Consider the following 17,329-nt stretch of genomic DNA (forward strand, 5'->3'; position numbering starts at 1 on the left):
AACAGGTTAGGATGACTAGTACAAGGCAGAAGTTCTTGCTATGTGAGATGGCTTTACCCTGAAAAGGTCCATCAACTTAATGTTTTGTTGACTGACAAGATTGTTGATCCAAAGAACATTTTTAAAGGAGTATTAAGTCTATAATTGTAACGTTGACCTTCCCAAAATGCAACAGCGTTTACAAAGGACTTTTGGAAACAGATCTGCCATGAAACCTAGAGTTGGGAACAAGTTCATCTATGTTCTGTGTGTGTGTGTAAGGAGGAAGCCGGGGGGAAGGGGAAGAGTCCCCTTCTCTCTCTTCTCAATATTCGGAAAACCTGGAAATCTAACATCTAAACCCTCGGATTATGCAGACTGCCTTCTCCTCACTTGGAAGAAGTGAAGACAAACAAATACTCTCAGAGTAGCGGTCTGGGGATCTTGACAATGCAATGTACTTCTCCGAGCCTTTTCTCTCCTCGTTCGTAGTCATGTTCCATCCCAAATTGTGGTCGGAAATATTGGGAGACCTTAACTAAGAAAAAATATTTGTGATTTTATTGCACTTATTTATGTTTTTTGGAAGATATTTTAAAACATGAGACCAAAAAGGACTAAAAAATTAACAATAATAGAAAGATATACAGGAGAATAAATATGGATAAACACTTAGCAATTCATCAACTATAATGTGTGTGTGTATATATACATATGTATATATATATATGAATGTGAAAAAGTATTTTAATGAATAAAGAACAACACTGACATTGAAATTAATTAGAATAAAGGAGTTATAACCAAAATTGCCTTTCCAATCACATCAAACATCAACTTTCAATATATAATACTCATTATATGGTAAGTTTGAATTAGGTAACTTGTAAAAAACTAAGTACTTTTACTTCACCAGCATGATTGACGTAGTATCATCCTATAAATACTGCCTCTAATTCTAAGAGATTTTGCTTCTGAATATGGAAACTCTAAGGACAAGCAGCGAGAAACCAGTGGCCTTTATAAGGGTTTCCCATCTCAGTGGCCACTTTGATATTGAATTAAAAAGCAAATAACTATTTTTATAGCTGCTGAACTCCACAACAAAAATTTTTTTTTAATATTCAACATTCTGAAAACATTTCAGTATGCTACTGGTTGAATAGTTGTGTGTGTGTGTGTGTGTGTGTGTGTTTAATAGTAATCGCTCTAAGTATCAGGGACATACTGAGTGCGTTTAGGTTGGTCTCTAGTTCAAGCTCTAGATGCAAAAGGGGAAGATTACCTCCTTCTTGCCGTCTATTCCCACTCACTCCTTGTTCCCTTCTGTGTCTGTCACAGTAGAACCTTCCGTTCTAACGACAAGACCCTGTGCCTTTGTCGTCCTCTCTGAAGGAGGCCCAAACCGTGAGCATCCAGTGTGGGCCTCTGTGGAGCTTAGAAGACCATAGTGTGCGATTCAGGAAAGGATTCAATCAGACACTATTTTGTTGTAAAAAAAAAAAATGTAGCTTACTGAAGGGTCAATGCTTCCTAAGAAACTGAAAGATGTGTTGAGTCTCTTAGCTAATTCCACCAATTAACTAAAAATTGGGAGTGTCTAGCCCAGCTCATAACAATATAAAAGTATATAATCTACGCCTTTCAGTCTGATGCAGAACAAGCAATTTTGCATTTTTCCTTGGCCAGTGGCTGCATTCATTGCAAGAGCACTGAGGTGGAAAGATGCCATGTTCTGCTCGCTCGGAGATGATGACGCTGGTGCCCTTCCTGCAAGTCCCTGACTTCTTTTGGAACTTCCTCCCTCCCTCTGTGGGCTGCGTGCTGCTGAGTTCTCTCACAGTTCTAAGAGCCAGTGAGCCTTACTTCTAGCTGCTTATGCTGACTTCTGAGGTTTTGAACTTTGTTAGCAGTGTTAAATAGTTTACCCCATTTCCTGCAGAGGACTAAGCATGCCTTTTGAAAAGAACGTGGCAAGGTAAAGGGTGGCTACGTCAAGTCTAAAGTTGAGTGTAACTAAATATTCAGCAAAGCTTCAAACATGACAATTGGGCCACTAGTTCAGCACGTTTTCCACACTGGTCCAGGCCCTGTCAGGATGAGGCAGCTGTCTCTCAGTCACCCGTGATCATCCAGGCTAGAGGTCGGCATCCAGGGTGGAGCCTAGGAGCTCCTTCTGGATAGGTCACACTGCCTGAGTTTGAACTTGGCTATACCACTTACTTATCATACTCATAACCTTGAGTCTCCATTTTTTAAATTTATTTAATAGTTGTTCAAGTACAGTTTTCTGTCTTTTACTCCCATCCCAGACCACCCCCCAGTGCTCCCCACCTCCCTCCCATTTCCACCCCCCTTAGTTCTTGTCCATGTGTCCTTTATACTTGTTCCTGTAAACCCTTCCCCTTTTCCCCTGAAGTTCTCTCCCCTCTCCCCTCTAGTCACTGTCCCCCTGTTCTCTATTTCAGTGTCTTTTGTTATATTTCGCTTGCTTGTTTGTTTTGTTGTTTAGCTTCCTGTTAAAGGTAAGATCCTATGGTGTTTGTCTTTTACCGCTTGACTTATTTCACTCAGCATAATGCTTTCTAGTTCCATCCATGCTGTTGCAAAGGGTAGGAGCTCCTTCTTCCTTTCTGCTGCATAGGATTTCATTGAGTAAATGTACCATAGTTTTTTGATCCATTCATTTACTGATGAGCACCTAGGTTGCTTCCAACTTTTGGCTATTATAAATTGTTCTGCTATAAACATTGGAGTGCACAGATTCCTTTGGACTGGTGTTCCAGACTTCCAAGGATATAATCCCAGCAGTGGAATTGCTGGGTCAAAAGGCAGATCCATTTTTACTTTTCTGAGAAAATTCCATACTGTTTTTCGTAGTGGTTGTACCAGTCTGCAATCCCACCAACAGTGAACTAGGGTCCCCTTTTCCCCACAACCTCTCCAGCACTTGTTTCTTTGTTTATGATGGCCATTCTGACTGGTGTAAAGTGGTATCTCATTGTGGTTTTAATTTGCATCTCTCTGATAGCTAGCGATATTGAGCATCTTTTCATGTGTCTCTGGATCCTCTGTATGTCCTCCTTGGAGAAATGTCTGTTCAAGTCCTCTGCCCACTTTTTAATTGGGCTGCTTGTCTTCTTAGAGTGGAGTCGTGTAAGTTCTTTGTATATTTTGGAGTCTTTAAACTCTTTGAACTTCAGCTATCTCCTGGTGAGATAGGTATAGTAACAGCATCCTCATAAACCCACGGAGAGATCAAATGAGATAATTGATGGAGACTCGGTGGTGAGCTTAGCATATGTCAGTCTCAATAAATTTTTGCCATTTCATTCCTTTCAGAGTAATCATCCCTTCGCTCTGAACTTCTACACTGATAATTGTCCATATCACACTATTTGTCATCCAATTTCATGCTGCCAGTCATTGTCTGCTGTCATTTCCATGGCAGATTTGGGCCTGAAGTGAGTGATCGATGCCCGTGGTTGTGTTCATTCCCAGAAGAGTTGAAGAGAATTAAAAGTGATCTGTGTGAGTCCTAGACCTCTATCCATTTGTTTATCTGTTTGTTTATGCATGAAGAGTTTATTTTCAAACACAGTCTACGTAGGGCTCAGGGGACTGATATGTACAAACTCATCAGAACACCATCCTTCTGCTGAGGAAACCCCTGGGAAAAGCCAAAGGTCCCAGGGGACCGTTAGATACCAGGAAGGAAAAAGCTGGTTGTCCTGACCCTAAAACTAAAGAAGCTAGTTTGTGACAAAAGGTAAATACATCGAATTGTGGAAGTTTAATGCTTTTACATTTTTCTTAGGCAGACATTCTGTTCTCAGCAAATTTCTAAAACTGACTAGTGGTGTTATCAGAACATAAAATCGCGTTTGGAGCGTGATCAGGCTGAACAGTATATTTGTTTTATTATACTGGCTCGTCCTGACCTCACTCTGCCGGAAGTAAAAGAATGTGTCTTTCTGGCAAGCAGACCTTCCCTTGCATAGCTGGTCTTTGTCTCACTGCCTGCTTCCCAGTACTTTAAAGGCCCTTTAGGACCTACTACCATCTCATGTTTTTCCACGTGTTCCTTGCACTTCATAATTACGGTTCTAATTTGCATAAATTTAAAAAATTCTTCCTATCTCAAGGCTTGGCGGATATTTTTTTCTCATGCTGCTGGGATCCATCTTTGACCTTCTTCATCCTTCCATATAATATTAATCCCGTATGTGGAACTACCCTGGATGCCTCCGGAATGTCCTCAATGATATTCTTCTGGCTGTTTTCACAAGGGCGGGAGGATATTTGATGGATACAAGCAATGTTTAGCGCAGAACTGTAGAAGAACTTTGAAATGCCAGATCTTCATTCCAAGAAAAAAATTCTCCCAAGTACCTTGTTACTAAAGGAGACACTCTCACCCTGCCCAGATATGTAGCCATGCCTCTTTTGAGTGCCAGTTCGAGCAACTCAATGACCTACACAGATCTCTTTCCATTTTTAAATCATGTGATTTCTAAATTCCGAAACACTGAGAAGGAGCAGATCCTGGCGTTGCCACACACACGCAAAACTGAAACTTTTTTAGCAACGTTAGAAGATGCATTGCCATTTAAGAGGAAACTATTCTCCGCGTGGTAGCCTGGACCTATTACTCTGGCTCCATAAATTTATAAACCATAAATGGCACAGCGTCTTACTTATTACAGTGCATAGGAAACGTGAGTGGGTGTCAGCAGCCCACGCCATGTTATTTATAATCCATTGTCCTCATAAGTAATTTGATTCAGAGCATAATTTTAAGCAGAAATGAATCCTCCCCATTGGCTGGCACGCCAACCCAGGGCACCAACGCCTGGATTTATTGCCACGAGGGCATGCGGTGCCTCTATCCACTGGGAGCTGCCACAGACTCAGGCATCGAAGAAGATAACTGGGAGTGTGAGTACTGCTGCCCGCCCCTCCCCTCCCCAAAATGCAGTCATTGAATAGAATCACGTTCTTAGGGAACTGGACTCCATTGTTCAGCTGTAAATTCAACGGACGTCTAAGGCCCCACTTGGTGTGGCTGTGTCTTTAACCCGGCCTTCTCATATGTATTTCCCTCTTTTCTCCCTTCTCCCCCAGTCCTGTTGGCCTTCCTTCAGGGGTTCATAGATGCCCTGTGCCCTTGTACTGCTCCCTCTCCCTGCCCTGACCATCACCCCAGGACTCTTGCACATCCCTTCTCGCTGCTTTGCCTGCTGTGTTCCTATGCATCCCTCAGCTCAATGGCCGCCTCTCCACAATGCCGTGATGAGGTCAAACCCCCTTACTCTAAAATAGACCTCTTCCTCTTTGCACTAGAGATGGTTGTGGCTTTACACTTCTTATGTGTGATGCTTTAATCCCATGACCTCGTCCTCCAGTAGACTCGCCTGAGAGGACACAGGGCCAGTCCTATCCACCGCAGTGTCCTCAGAGCCCCCAGCCTCTTGTGAGTGGTCAGTGAGTGGTCAGTGAGTATGTGCAGAATGAAAGGGAGAGAATATACAGCATCAGCAGCATTTTAAAAATCCACGTCATTTGTACAAGGTATTGGAGAGAGTGGAGTTACGAAGAAAGAGTGAAGCTAAAGAATAAACAAGAAAACAGAAAAAAAGGATGATAGAGACTCGAAAGTGGATTGAAGAAACACAGAGAAGGTAGCGATAGTAACAGCGACAGAGCCACAAGAGGTGTAACGTTGTGAGACATCATTGCGGGGCATTCGGGCTCTGGGCAAACAAACCCACGCATTTCAAGTAGTCTTTGAGGAAAACATTTGTGCCATGTTAAGACACCATTCATTAAAATAACTTGTGAGAATAAACGATAACAATGGCAAAGTAGATTGCCACCAAAAATTACATCTTAGAAAATATAGAGTACAGTCAACTGCTGTGCTGGCTGATGGCATGAGCTATTCTAAAACAGATATATAGGTTTAAGTATTGACTGTCTAGTGAGTGAAAAAAAACACCTTAAATTTGATGCAAAATTTGAAGACGGTGGACATAATCCTTGGGTTTATCATGTACTGTCCTGTGTGTTCTTGCTACAGGAGAGTTACAGAGAGGGAAAAGAATGCAGAGTTTGAAATGGGATGCTCTGAGGTCCAGTCCTCACGTCCTCAGGCCATGTGGCCAACCTTACTTCTCTAACAGCTGAGCTTTGCTGCTGGTGCAATAATGACTCTGTCCCACACTGGACATCTTCTGTCATCCTCAAACCCTCCCAGCACAGTAGTGTGGGTTTCGCTTACACCTGTAGAGAGGGAAGCCAGCTCTTCCAGGACACGTTACAAGCCAGTGGCAGCAAGAAAGGAGAAATATCAGATGTAACCCTCCCCTCCCCACCTTCATCCCCCACCCCACCCCTGCCTTATATTAGCTTTGTGTTTTACACAGTCGCTTCACCTTTGAACCTGACTTTCCTCTGGGACGTTCCATGACCCATGGTCTCTTCAAGTGCTTTGCAAATTTGAAAACACCCTATGACTGTAACTTTCATTGTATCACTAAGTCTTTAATAACAGCCAGAGCAATTCTGGTCTGATTGTAAGCAGCTTAAGGATCCTGAGCCCTGACATAGTTGACGCTCATGGAAACCATCAGAGGGTGCCTCGGTTCTTAAGCCAGGGCTCACTGAAAAGATGAAAGGTTTTGCCAGCAAATACAATGGCCGCACGGGCTGACTGGTGCACAAGGTGAGTCTGCGCTTTCTAATCTAGGCGTGGCATGAAGTAGCCCGACTGTGCTTCCTCGTTATCAAGTGAGCAACGACTAAAGCCTCTGAAGTCTGCCTCCTTCTCATGCTGCCATTCCCTTCACACACCAAGACCCACTTCAGGTGCTCAGCATGTCCTTGTCATTAGGGAGCAGCTAGGGGGCCCTGAGTGTTTATATTCCTACCATCACTTACTTACATTGTATCCATTCAGCAACACTCTGCGGACAGGATGAGAGCTGGGTTGTGGGTGGGGAAAGGAAGAAGGCAGGGATGGTAGCCGGTAGTGTTAATAGCTCTGTCCAAAGATATCATTTCATGAACAGCCCTTATAATGTTAATTCCTTTTTATTTCTCTGGTCCTTTGGGATTGTGAACCGAGGATAAATTGTAACACGTGCTTACCTTCTGTAGTCTAGGTTGATACTTTACATGCTCACAAGATATTGGTAAATGCAATTATATTGAAAAATGACTTAACGTCTTGTCACGAACTCTTTGTCATTCTAAGCGGTTGTTTCATCTTTTCAGATTCTGTTGTGAGATTATTTGTTCATCTCTGGGGTTTTCTACTGATCAGACGGGCAGGGAGAAACCAGAGAGAGGAGGGTGCAGCGCCAGTGTGGTCGGGGGGTGGGGAGTGCGGTTTGCAAGAGAATGTATACAGTTCAGATCATTGGAAGCCTCGCGCGGCTGCCCATGTTCTCCAGATGGAAGCCGCTTCCTTGCCAGAGCTCAGGCGTTTGGGGAAAGAGGGAAATGACAAGGGGTGTCCCTTTCCGAAGCCACACTTATTTACAAAAGGCAACAATAATCCCGGCAGGTCCTTCACTCATGTGGTTGCCCGGCACTCACAGGTGAACAAAGAGGGAAGCCATGGGAAGGCACTACCTGGATAGAAGTGTTGGGAGGGACTCAGAGGCCATTCCACCTGCCGGCTACAAGCAAAGGGGTCACAGTGGGTTACAGCAGTCCAGGTCATTTGGAGAAACACAGCCAAGGACCTTTCCTTTTCCCAGGCAGCCCAGCTCTCAGATCAGCCCCTGCTGTCATCCTTGCCTTGGAAAGATGGCTCAGACTGCACATAGAAAAGGTTTAATTTCATTTTTACGGGCACACTCTCAATAGTTTCAAAAATACAGAGTCTGGCACAAATAACGCCCCCTTCTATAACAAAATCTTTTATCACAAAATCATAAGCATGGAATTCTGTAACATAACAATAGCACACTCAAGCACACCATGTGACATTTTAGGTGAAATGTTCACATTAAAACTATAAATTGTTGCACCCATATTGTTACCCTACCAACCACACTCAAGCAGGCGTTACCTCTGCTGGGCCCTGTATATCTCTCTCTTTGAATAAAGAACCTTTGCACAAAGTAGGTTTGCAAGTGCATGTTAACCAGCAGCCTGCTGTAGAGACAGGCTGTGACCCTATGAACTTCTCAGAGGCTCTGAAATGCTTGTTCCGGGTCTTTAGGGAGTTGGCATTATTCATGAAACTCCCCCGTAGCTTGACCCTCTGCGACCGTCTCGTCCAAGGAGTGAATAGAAAAAAGAACAAAAAATACTCGTTGCTACCCCTTCCCCGTACACCTTCTTAGGAGAAAGAAAACATGAGAGGAGGCCTGCTCAGTTGGAAGATACAGAAGAAAACTTCAGAGGCATTTGTATCTACTCAAAAAACGAGAAAGGAGAATTCAAGTTAAAAACCGTATGCGTTTCTCCTTTGATCCTTTTAATGTCTCCCGAATCAGACTTCCTCACTTGCCTTTATACAGACGCGAGCCACTGTGGTCCTGCTGCGTGTCTTTAGCTTCACGAGCTTGGAGTTTATAAACGCCAATTCATGGATGGCTCTGATTCATTCAGTAACAGCATGTGTCTACTTTGGATGCAGCACCCTATGTGGACATGGAAATACCCCCATGAGGGCCCCCTTCCTCAGGAAGTAGACAGACGTTCGAGAAGGAAGCTGGAGAGCCAGGACACACGACTGCCTTGATAGAAAGCGACGATGTTTATGTGCCAAAGCCACGGAAGGGCCAGTGTGGTTAACGTGAGAGGGAGAACAGCATGAACGAAGATGGCTGGGGAAGGGCTGCAGGACCACCTGAAAACCCAACGTGAAGAGTCATGTTTGGCTGGCGGTTCACACGGGAACTAACAGGCAGCAATGTGACGGGCAGGCCCTCAGAAGTCGAAGGGCAGAAATCAGCTGAGACGGCTGTGTTGGTGCCAGATGGCGGATGCCACCAAAAATGTACGTTCCCCATGGGACAGGCATCAGTTCCCAGGGATGTGTTGCTGGTCATTTGCTTTTTGGGTGTTCTTGCTGCCGACTGCATTGTATTTGAAGGAAATATTTTATTTGCAAATCTTTTAAATTAGCCAAGTATGAGGAAGTGAAATACTAAAAAGGCATGTGGTTCTGACTTTAAAATATGGTGCTATTTTCAAGGAAAATGAGAAAAATAGTCAATAGGTCTCATTGTATAATTTCCCCCCACAGCTGCCACAGTGGGTCCTGCCGACAAAACATGCCCCCTCACAGAGGCCGGCACGTGCAGATTTGCTGTCATTACTCATTAGCAGGCATCATGACGTCCCAGTGATACTCTTTGCTGCTATCTAAGCCCATTGAGACATCAATTCAACATGTGTGGCTTGCAAAGTCATGTGACCAACTTTTCCATGCTGGGTAAGGCCAAGCGAGGCCATCCAGTTAGACTGGGCAAAGACACACCTCACCGCTAAGACTTTGGCTGTGGACAGAAAAGCTTTCCATCCACCCACCCACCCACCCACCCATCCACCCATCCACCCACCCACCCACCCACCCACCCATCCACCCACCCACCCACCCATCCACCCACCCACCCACCCATCCACCCACCCACCCATCCACCCACCCACCCATCCACCCACCCATCCACCCATCCACCCATCCACCCACCCACCCATCCACCCACCCATCCACCCACGCATCCACCTACCCATCCATCCACCCATCCATCCATCCACGCATCCATCCATCCATCTATCTAGCTGTGCATTCAGACATGCAGGTCTGTTTGCTACCACATGGCCATCTGTCGCTGAGGTGCCCCCTCAGACACTCAAGGTCCAATGGACACCCAGGACACTCAAGTGTCCAATGTAAAGCATATTGCTACTCAAGAAAAAATACTACCTTGTTAAGTCTTCCTAATGGTTTCAGTGATGTAGATAGAGACTTTGGGAAATAATCAGACCTACATTATGTGGGGCCAGGTTGCTGATCTGCAAGTTCCCAGACTACCTGAAGCTTGGTGAATGGAACAAGCTTTGTTAATTCACTGTCCAAAAAGAATTCTCCCCCCTCCCACTGACTACATAATTCTTTAGATCAAGCTGGTGTAGGCTACGTGAGAGAGGAGAGAGCATCTTGTACTTCCACAGGGGTGAGATGCTCAACAATGGAGACCGTCTGGCCCCCTTTCTGTTCTGGGAGAGGAGTCTGGGGTCTGAACATTAGATGGTCTTGTGGAAGGCGTGTGGGGGCTGCAGGCAGCATCACTTGCTTGCTGACTAGTAGTGGGAGCATCTACTATTCTGTGACTATGGCACCTACTGGGGACTCGGTGATGGGCAATGGAAGTACAGTGACTATGGAAGGAATCCTCCTTCTGTTCTCGTGGAGGCCACATCCACCACTGAGGGTGTACTTCCCACTAATACCCGATAAAATGTCACATCGGCCCCGTCTCACGACCGTTGCTTCGCCTCAAGGACTTTGCCCCAGCCCCACCACAGAGAGGGTTCTCACTGAGCGCCATTTCTACAGCCTGAACTAGTTTTGGGGGCTGGCACATATTTTAGAAATAAAAAAAAAAACAAGGATAGGGAATGATTTCTAGGTCGGAGATAATATGGGAGACAAACTTATGGAGCAGCATTTGAATTGCTTCTAGTCATCACGGAGGAAAGTTTATTAAGAGAACCCATCCCCCCACACCCTTTATACACACGGATTTAATGCTGAAAGACCTTAGACGTACTAAAAGCCTATTAGTTTAAAGACCAAGTAATTTATTCACTATATGAAAAATTCTAAGGGACGTTGAATGAGGGTTTTAGTTTGCATTCAGAATGGCACGTTTTTCCCCACTCGTCATTCCCCTGCCAACTGTGTACCACCGACCTTCAGATGAGATAAGTGAGCATCACATCCTGCTTTCTACTGCACGTGCTCCATGGCCCTGGCACGGGTTCACTCGGACACTTGACTAACATCAGTTTCACGTGGCAGTCACAGACGCGCATTGAATCTGCATGCGCTGTAATTTTCGTGCCAGGATCATTTAGGTCCCAATAGGTTCTCTATTGATTAGTTTAAGAAAACTGTTTCCATCCTGCTTTTTAAGTGAGGATGCCCAGTGAAAAGTTTTTGAATCTCAGGGAACTTTTTGTTTTTCAAAAGGGCAACAAATACAACTTTGATGGTTGGGGAGATGGGCTTCCTGTCCGTAAACTTAAAAAAAAAAAAAAAGGAATAAATATGTGAAGTTTCAGAGGGCAGGAGGAATTTAGTAGATATTTTGAAATACTTATTGATGTAATATTATTTAAGATTAGGGACTATGCCTAAAAAATAAAGTGAAGCCCCGAATGCCTCCTCCTCACAGTCTTCATACCAGGGGGGTCTGTGAACACCCCAATTTCCTGAATTTAGTCCTAATTCCCACCCCCAGTATGTGGTTCCCTGCTGTCAAAGAAGGAAGACTTTGGGCAGGGGTGGGCAGGTGAGAGGCATGGAGGGGGACCTAGGAGAGCGCGTGGGAGGAGAAGGAAGAGTATTTTAACCTCTGGGCTGCACGGCTAATCACACTAGACTTTCTAGCTTTCTACAGGTCACCTTGCTTTCTCCAGAGTGACCTGTGGAAGGAGGGAGGGCTTGGTGCCTGTTTCAAGCAGCCCTACAGGCCATGTAAATGCAGTTCGGAAGAAATAGAAAGGTATTTACTTTTAAAGTTAGCGTGCCTTCAATTTCAACATGTGGTTAAGGCTGAAATGCATTCTCCAATGAAGTCAAAAGAATAGCATTTATTTTCCTAGACCGAACCACAGCAAGGTTTTAAAACAACAAAAACAAATGGCAGAAAGCAGGGGTCGTGGGCATAGCACTGCCTTTGGAGTCGTTTATGGACAGGATCGAGGACGTGAATTAACGGCTCTCCAGTCCATCATTGGCATGGACTCTTTCCTCCTGTGTGAAGAAGGACATCCCGTTCCTAAGAAATGATATTAGAAAACAGTTATCAAAACTCATGAAACATGAAGGCACGGACATTCTTACCTTAAACGTACTGGTACGAAAGTATACCAGTCAGTTTTCCTGCGCATCACCCATACTCTCTTATACCAGGGAGACTCAGATAGAAATCAAAGCAAACACCACACGCTCACCCCAGCCTCCGTCACGCGAGCCTTTATCTAGGGCATCAGTGATTGCCTTGCATTGGCACAGACTGAGGACTGATGGTGAGTTCATTAGGACACGGTCCATGGCTTTGTCATCTCTGCAAACAGGTGCCCAGCTCATGGCTCAGCACCCGGGGAGCATTAAATGCATTTTGAGCAACCGACCTAGAATTGCGTCTGCACATTTGCACACACAAACACACATATTGTACCTCTCAAACAACTGTGTGAACAGACCCAGCTACCCAGCTCTGAACACACCAAGCCCTCCATCTCCACGATGGAGGAACTTACTGTGGGGTACAGCATCTTCAAATAAAATCCCTTTTGTTTCTCTGTCAGAGAATCTCTTTCATTTGACAATGTCCCTGATAATTGGTCCATAATAATATTTCTATGCCAGATTAGGTTTTATTAAAAATAGCATGAAAAGGAAGCTTCCAGATGAACAGAACTGAGTCCCACTTAAATCTTTTGGTGAAGCAAAGAGAAAAGACTTTAATTTACTCACAAGCAGCAAGCTGTCAGGGAACAATGGAAGGAGAGGGACTTTCCGTCTTTCTTTTCAATAAATGACTTCAAGAGATGGGATGCTATGTGTCTCAGTTTCCTGGGGTCACCGTGGCAAGTGACCACAAAGCTGATGGCTTAAAGCAACAGAGACTGGTTGTCTCGCTGCTCTGCAGGCCAGAAGTCCAATATCAAGGTGTCGTCAGGGTCGTGCTCCCATTGAAGTCTCCAGAGGAGAACCCCCCACTGCTTTTTTCTCGCCTCTGGTGGTGGCCACCCACGTTTGGAGTTTCCTGGCCTTCGGAGTTTTCACCCTCCAACCTCTGCCTCCGTCTTCACATGGCTTCCTCCCAATGAGTCCATGTGTCTGTGAGTCTGAACGTCTTTCTCATTGCTCACACGCAGACACGAGTCACTGGAGTGAGGGCCCACACTCATTCTGTGTGACTCATCGTAACGAATTACATCTGCAGAGACCCTGTTTCCAAATCCAATCTCACTCTGAGTTTTTAGTGGGGATGTGTTGCAGGGCACGGTTTACCCCACTGCCCTGCGCACAGTCAGTCCATCCTCAAATGGTTACGTCCATCCTTACTCATAGTCCACATGTACCCTCGTGCTTTCCTAATGCCCCACTTTTGCTTATGTCATCCACGCGATCCATCCCAGAATGCTCTTCTCCTGACTCTTGCCTACCTCCTTCCCCCAATCCATCCCACAATGCTCCTCCCCAATTGTACCACACTTGAATGTAATGCTCTTTAGAGTCTGATTCACACTGTCTTCCTATTTAGTGAACTTTCCTCTCATCACTCAAGCTTAAAGTGATTAACCTTTTTGCCTTATTTCCATTGCAATTATTACCTGTATGATTTCTCCAGGTTTTTATATAATTATGTTTTCCCAAATGTTTGTTCCCAGTCTTTTCCCCATAATGTAAATTGTGTGAGCATAGGTTAACCATTCCTGTATTTTTTTTTCTACAAAACCTAGTAGTCAGTACATGTTGTTTAAATCTGTAATTTTGAACTTGCACTGTGCGTAGAAAGAGCACGAATATCATCAAAGAAGGAAGTACGTTAAGTAGCAAACTTTACATTTAAATCTCAAGGAAACCATCACGATTGCCTCTAAGGAAGATATTATTCCATTTTACAGATTTAGAAACCAGTGTTCAGAGTCCATGGCAGAGTCGGACTTCCAAGCCATCCCCCGCATACTTTGTGAAACACGTTTCACTGCACTGAAAATCTCTAGAATGCTGAGGCTGTTTGGGGCATGGCCTTGAGAGGTCGACTTCAACTGGGAAGACAAAATAGCAAAGCTGTGCCCCACAGTTCCTCCCATTGGCCTTCACTGATGTCACCCTCCAACCTCCAGGACAGCAGCTGTGGGAGCGAGTCAGGGAGCCTCAGAGAAACGGGGCGCTTGCCCAAGGGCCTCAGCACCACATCCCTGCGATCACCCCATTTTGTACAGGCGATATGAAATCATTACAAAACCTTGGGGAGCCCCAAAGACAGACTGCATTTAAATTATTTTACAATGCGTAGTTTGTATGTGTGATATACTTGCATTATTGTAAGTGTGTGTGCCTACGGTTCATGCATATATAATAGGAAGACTAGGACCTTATGAATCAGGAGGCACTTGTGGTTAGAGAAACTCAGCCCTTCACTCCCGTTTGGGGTCTGATTTAAGCATGCATTCATGTACACAGACACACACAAAGATGAAAACTTCAGCAAGTGATCAGACGCTGACTTCTTACAGACTGTCTATTTTGACTCGACTGCTTGTTCATAAAATACTGCTGCGATGTGCCTTCCCACACATCCTTTCCTCCCCTGGGTGAGGGGTGGAGGCCAGATTAGCAGCGCCGCTCGCCGTGGGCGCCACGCTCAGACACCCTCTCTCAGCACTCTCCTGACATTATGAATGGCCCAGATGTACAAACCCAGAATAAAACAGAATTAAAATCCAAAGTTAATTTCAAGCTCCATTAGAAATTAAAGGTGTTGGGAAAGAAATCAATATTTGCTCGGTGCAAAATGACTAAATTCGAAGCAATTAATTCTATTATTTCGTAACTTTTTAGAGCTACGGAGGACCTTCAAACTTTGAAATGTTGCAGCGCACACACGTATATGCAGTCTGGGAGTAAAAATAATGAGAATGGTTTCCAGAGGCAACCTGCAAAAGTCTGTTTCATTGATGCATCCCCACCCCATGCAGTACACCCACTGCAATGCACGTCTTAAAAGAGAGCTAATCCTGTAAAATTTGCGGCTGTTTCCAGCAGGTATCAGTGCTCCTCGTAGATCTGGGAGGATTTAAGGGACAAAACCCAGCCCAACAGCAAAGAGATTTATTTAACTGGAATGAATGTATCCACGTTTTCCATTTCACCCTGTCTTTTCCAGCTCTTTTTTTTTTTTTAAACATAACACTGTAGATTACCAAGCAAAGGGCCATAAAACACTGTAGTCCCAACCAGTTTAGGTGTTTCACAACCTGTAGAGTTGGCCGGCCATAAAAGACATAAAACGCTCAGCGGAAAGCTTTTTCATGTCAGAACGACTGGCACTTTCTCCCTTGTTCCGCCTTCTGGGGAGAGTCGGACTTCACAGGTAGAACTTCTGTAGGTCCAGAGGGGTCAGAGTCCAGTGGGCTGGGATCAGACACCGTTTAACGAGACACGTGTCCAGAAGAAGCTTCCTGAGGACTAGCTCAAGCATCAGTCACTCAGCAGACTCGGGGGGACAGTTATAAAAGGTAACGTGGGGCTAAACCAGTTCTGAGCTGAGGAACCTTCTGGTCAAAGCCTCCTCTCTTGGTAATAAGTATAGCCCATGTGACCAAGGCCTAATAGCCACAGAAGAAAACATAGTCGGGCACTGGGATCCTTCCAAGGCTCTTCCGCAAGAGGGAAAAGAGCAAAGCCCGGGCTCTTCAGGTCTCTAAATATTGACGCATCTTTCTAGTGGTTAATATACAGTTCCTTGATCTTTCAAAAATGGCATCTTTTAAAATTCTATTAGACGTTACTTCCTTAAAGGGGTGACTCATCTGACCTGGTGATACCAAGCCCCTCCCCCCAGCAGTCCCATTCGCTGCAGAGTCCGGCGCTGGTTCCCACAGACACAAACGCGCGTCTAACCAAACTGGATGTTGACTCTCCTAACCTCCTCCATGCTGTTCAGCTTTCCCTTCCTCCCCGCAATGTTGTAAGAGGAGAGAAGATACCAGAGTGGGGCAGATCGGGATTCTAGCCCAGCTCTCTTACTTCCTGTCTGTGTGGTTCAAGGCCTCGACTTAAGCTTCCTGAGCCTCACTTCCCCACTTCCTGTGTAAGAGAAGTGACAATCCGCACCTGGCAAAGCGGACTTTTGTTTTTTGTCTTTTAAGAATTTAAAGTGTGTATGAAGTAGGTGCTCGTTACCAGGCATAGCGTGAGTCCTCAAAATAGTCGCCGTTGCTGTTATCACAGATCTTTCTTTCCTGGGAGCCAGGCCTGCATCTTTCTTTCTCTCTCCCCTGGCACCCTCTTCTCTATCTCTCTCCATCTCCACATCTCTTTCCCTCTCTCTTGACTTCATCTCTCAGACCCATTCTTAGGAGACCATTGGATATCTAACGTTAGTAGTTGCAGATGAACATAAATCAAGGGAGCAAAAGGAAGTAGGGAATGTCAGAAACTTGAAAGCCAGGGCTGGGAGAAGGTGGCCGTGAGGATGGCACGTGTGTGAAAACTATGAATCGCTCTCAACGTTTCTCATAAACGCAGCCAAGTCATCTGCAGAAGTCGTCCTTCCTTGCTGACCCTTTCCAAAGCCAGTCGACCCTCCCCACAGTCCCAATCATCCCTCCTTCACCGAATCGGCTCCCATTGGTGACCTCCTCATTGACAAATCGGTGCGAACTCATGCAGATGGAGCACCTGTATTTTCTGTGTTTCCTTCTCCTTGCAGCAGTTTCCTTTGTTTTCTGTGACTGACTCCACAGTCTCTTTGTTCTGGAGATGCTTTTATCTGTACCTAGTCCAGAACATTCTCCTAGATCCATTGACTGCCTAGTGGACGGTGACCAGCACACAGTAGGAATTGGCTGCATGTGTGAATATTTCAATATCCTACCTATTATGTCTCTATAACAAGGTCAGCGTTTTGAAAATTACCTCATCCTTTTCTCTATTCTATCCAAAGAAGCTTTCCTCCTATGTTGCCTGCAAAGGTAAAGGGTCCACTGCCAACCTGGTCACGTCAGCCAGTAATCTAATACCCCCACAGCTCACCAGTTACCGAGTGCGACGTAGGGTATGTCTGGAGTGTCGTTCGCATCCCACCTCCCCGTCCAGGGCTCCGCCCCAGCTCAGGCTCTCCCCACTTCTGAGTCACCACGTGGACCTCCCAGCCCTGATTCGAGAGCCTTGTGTTGGTCCCTCATACATCTGCTAGACTGAAATTTCAAAACTCAGAGACTGAGGCTGTCACATCTCAGGTCAACAACCTTTTATAAATCTCTAAAGATGCCACAAAAGAGTCAAATAACTTAACGCCCCGAGATGTTGCACCATCCAACACCTGTCTGTCTCCCTGTGTGTTCACTGACACCGCCCGCCGTCCCT

The 17,329-nt window shown here is 45.2% G+C and overlaps 1 protein-coding gene across 1 annotated transcript in view; it reads left to right on the plus strand.

Annotated features, from left to right (window-relative positions):
* CNTNAP2 (contactin associated protein 2) overlaps nt 1-17,329 on the plus strand; it is a 1,160,842-nt gene that overhangs the window by 524,247 nt on the left and 619,266 nt on the right. The gene's annotated exons all lie outside the window — the stretch shown is intronic.

This window comes from Sturnira hondurensis, unplaced genomic scaffold (genome assembly GCF_014824575.4).
Source record: "Sturnira hondurensis isolate 20B ecotype Veracruz unplaced genomic scaffold, ASM1482457v3 Scaffold0022464, whole genome shotgun sequence".
Lineage (NCBI taxonomy): Eukaryota > Metazoa > Chordata > Mammalia > Chiroptera > Phyllostomidae > Sturnira > Sturnira hondurensis.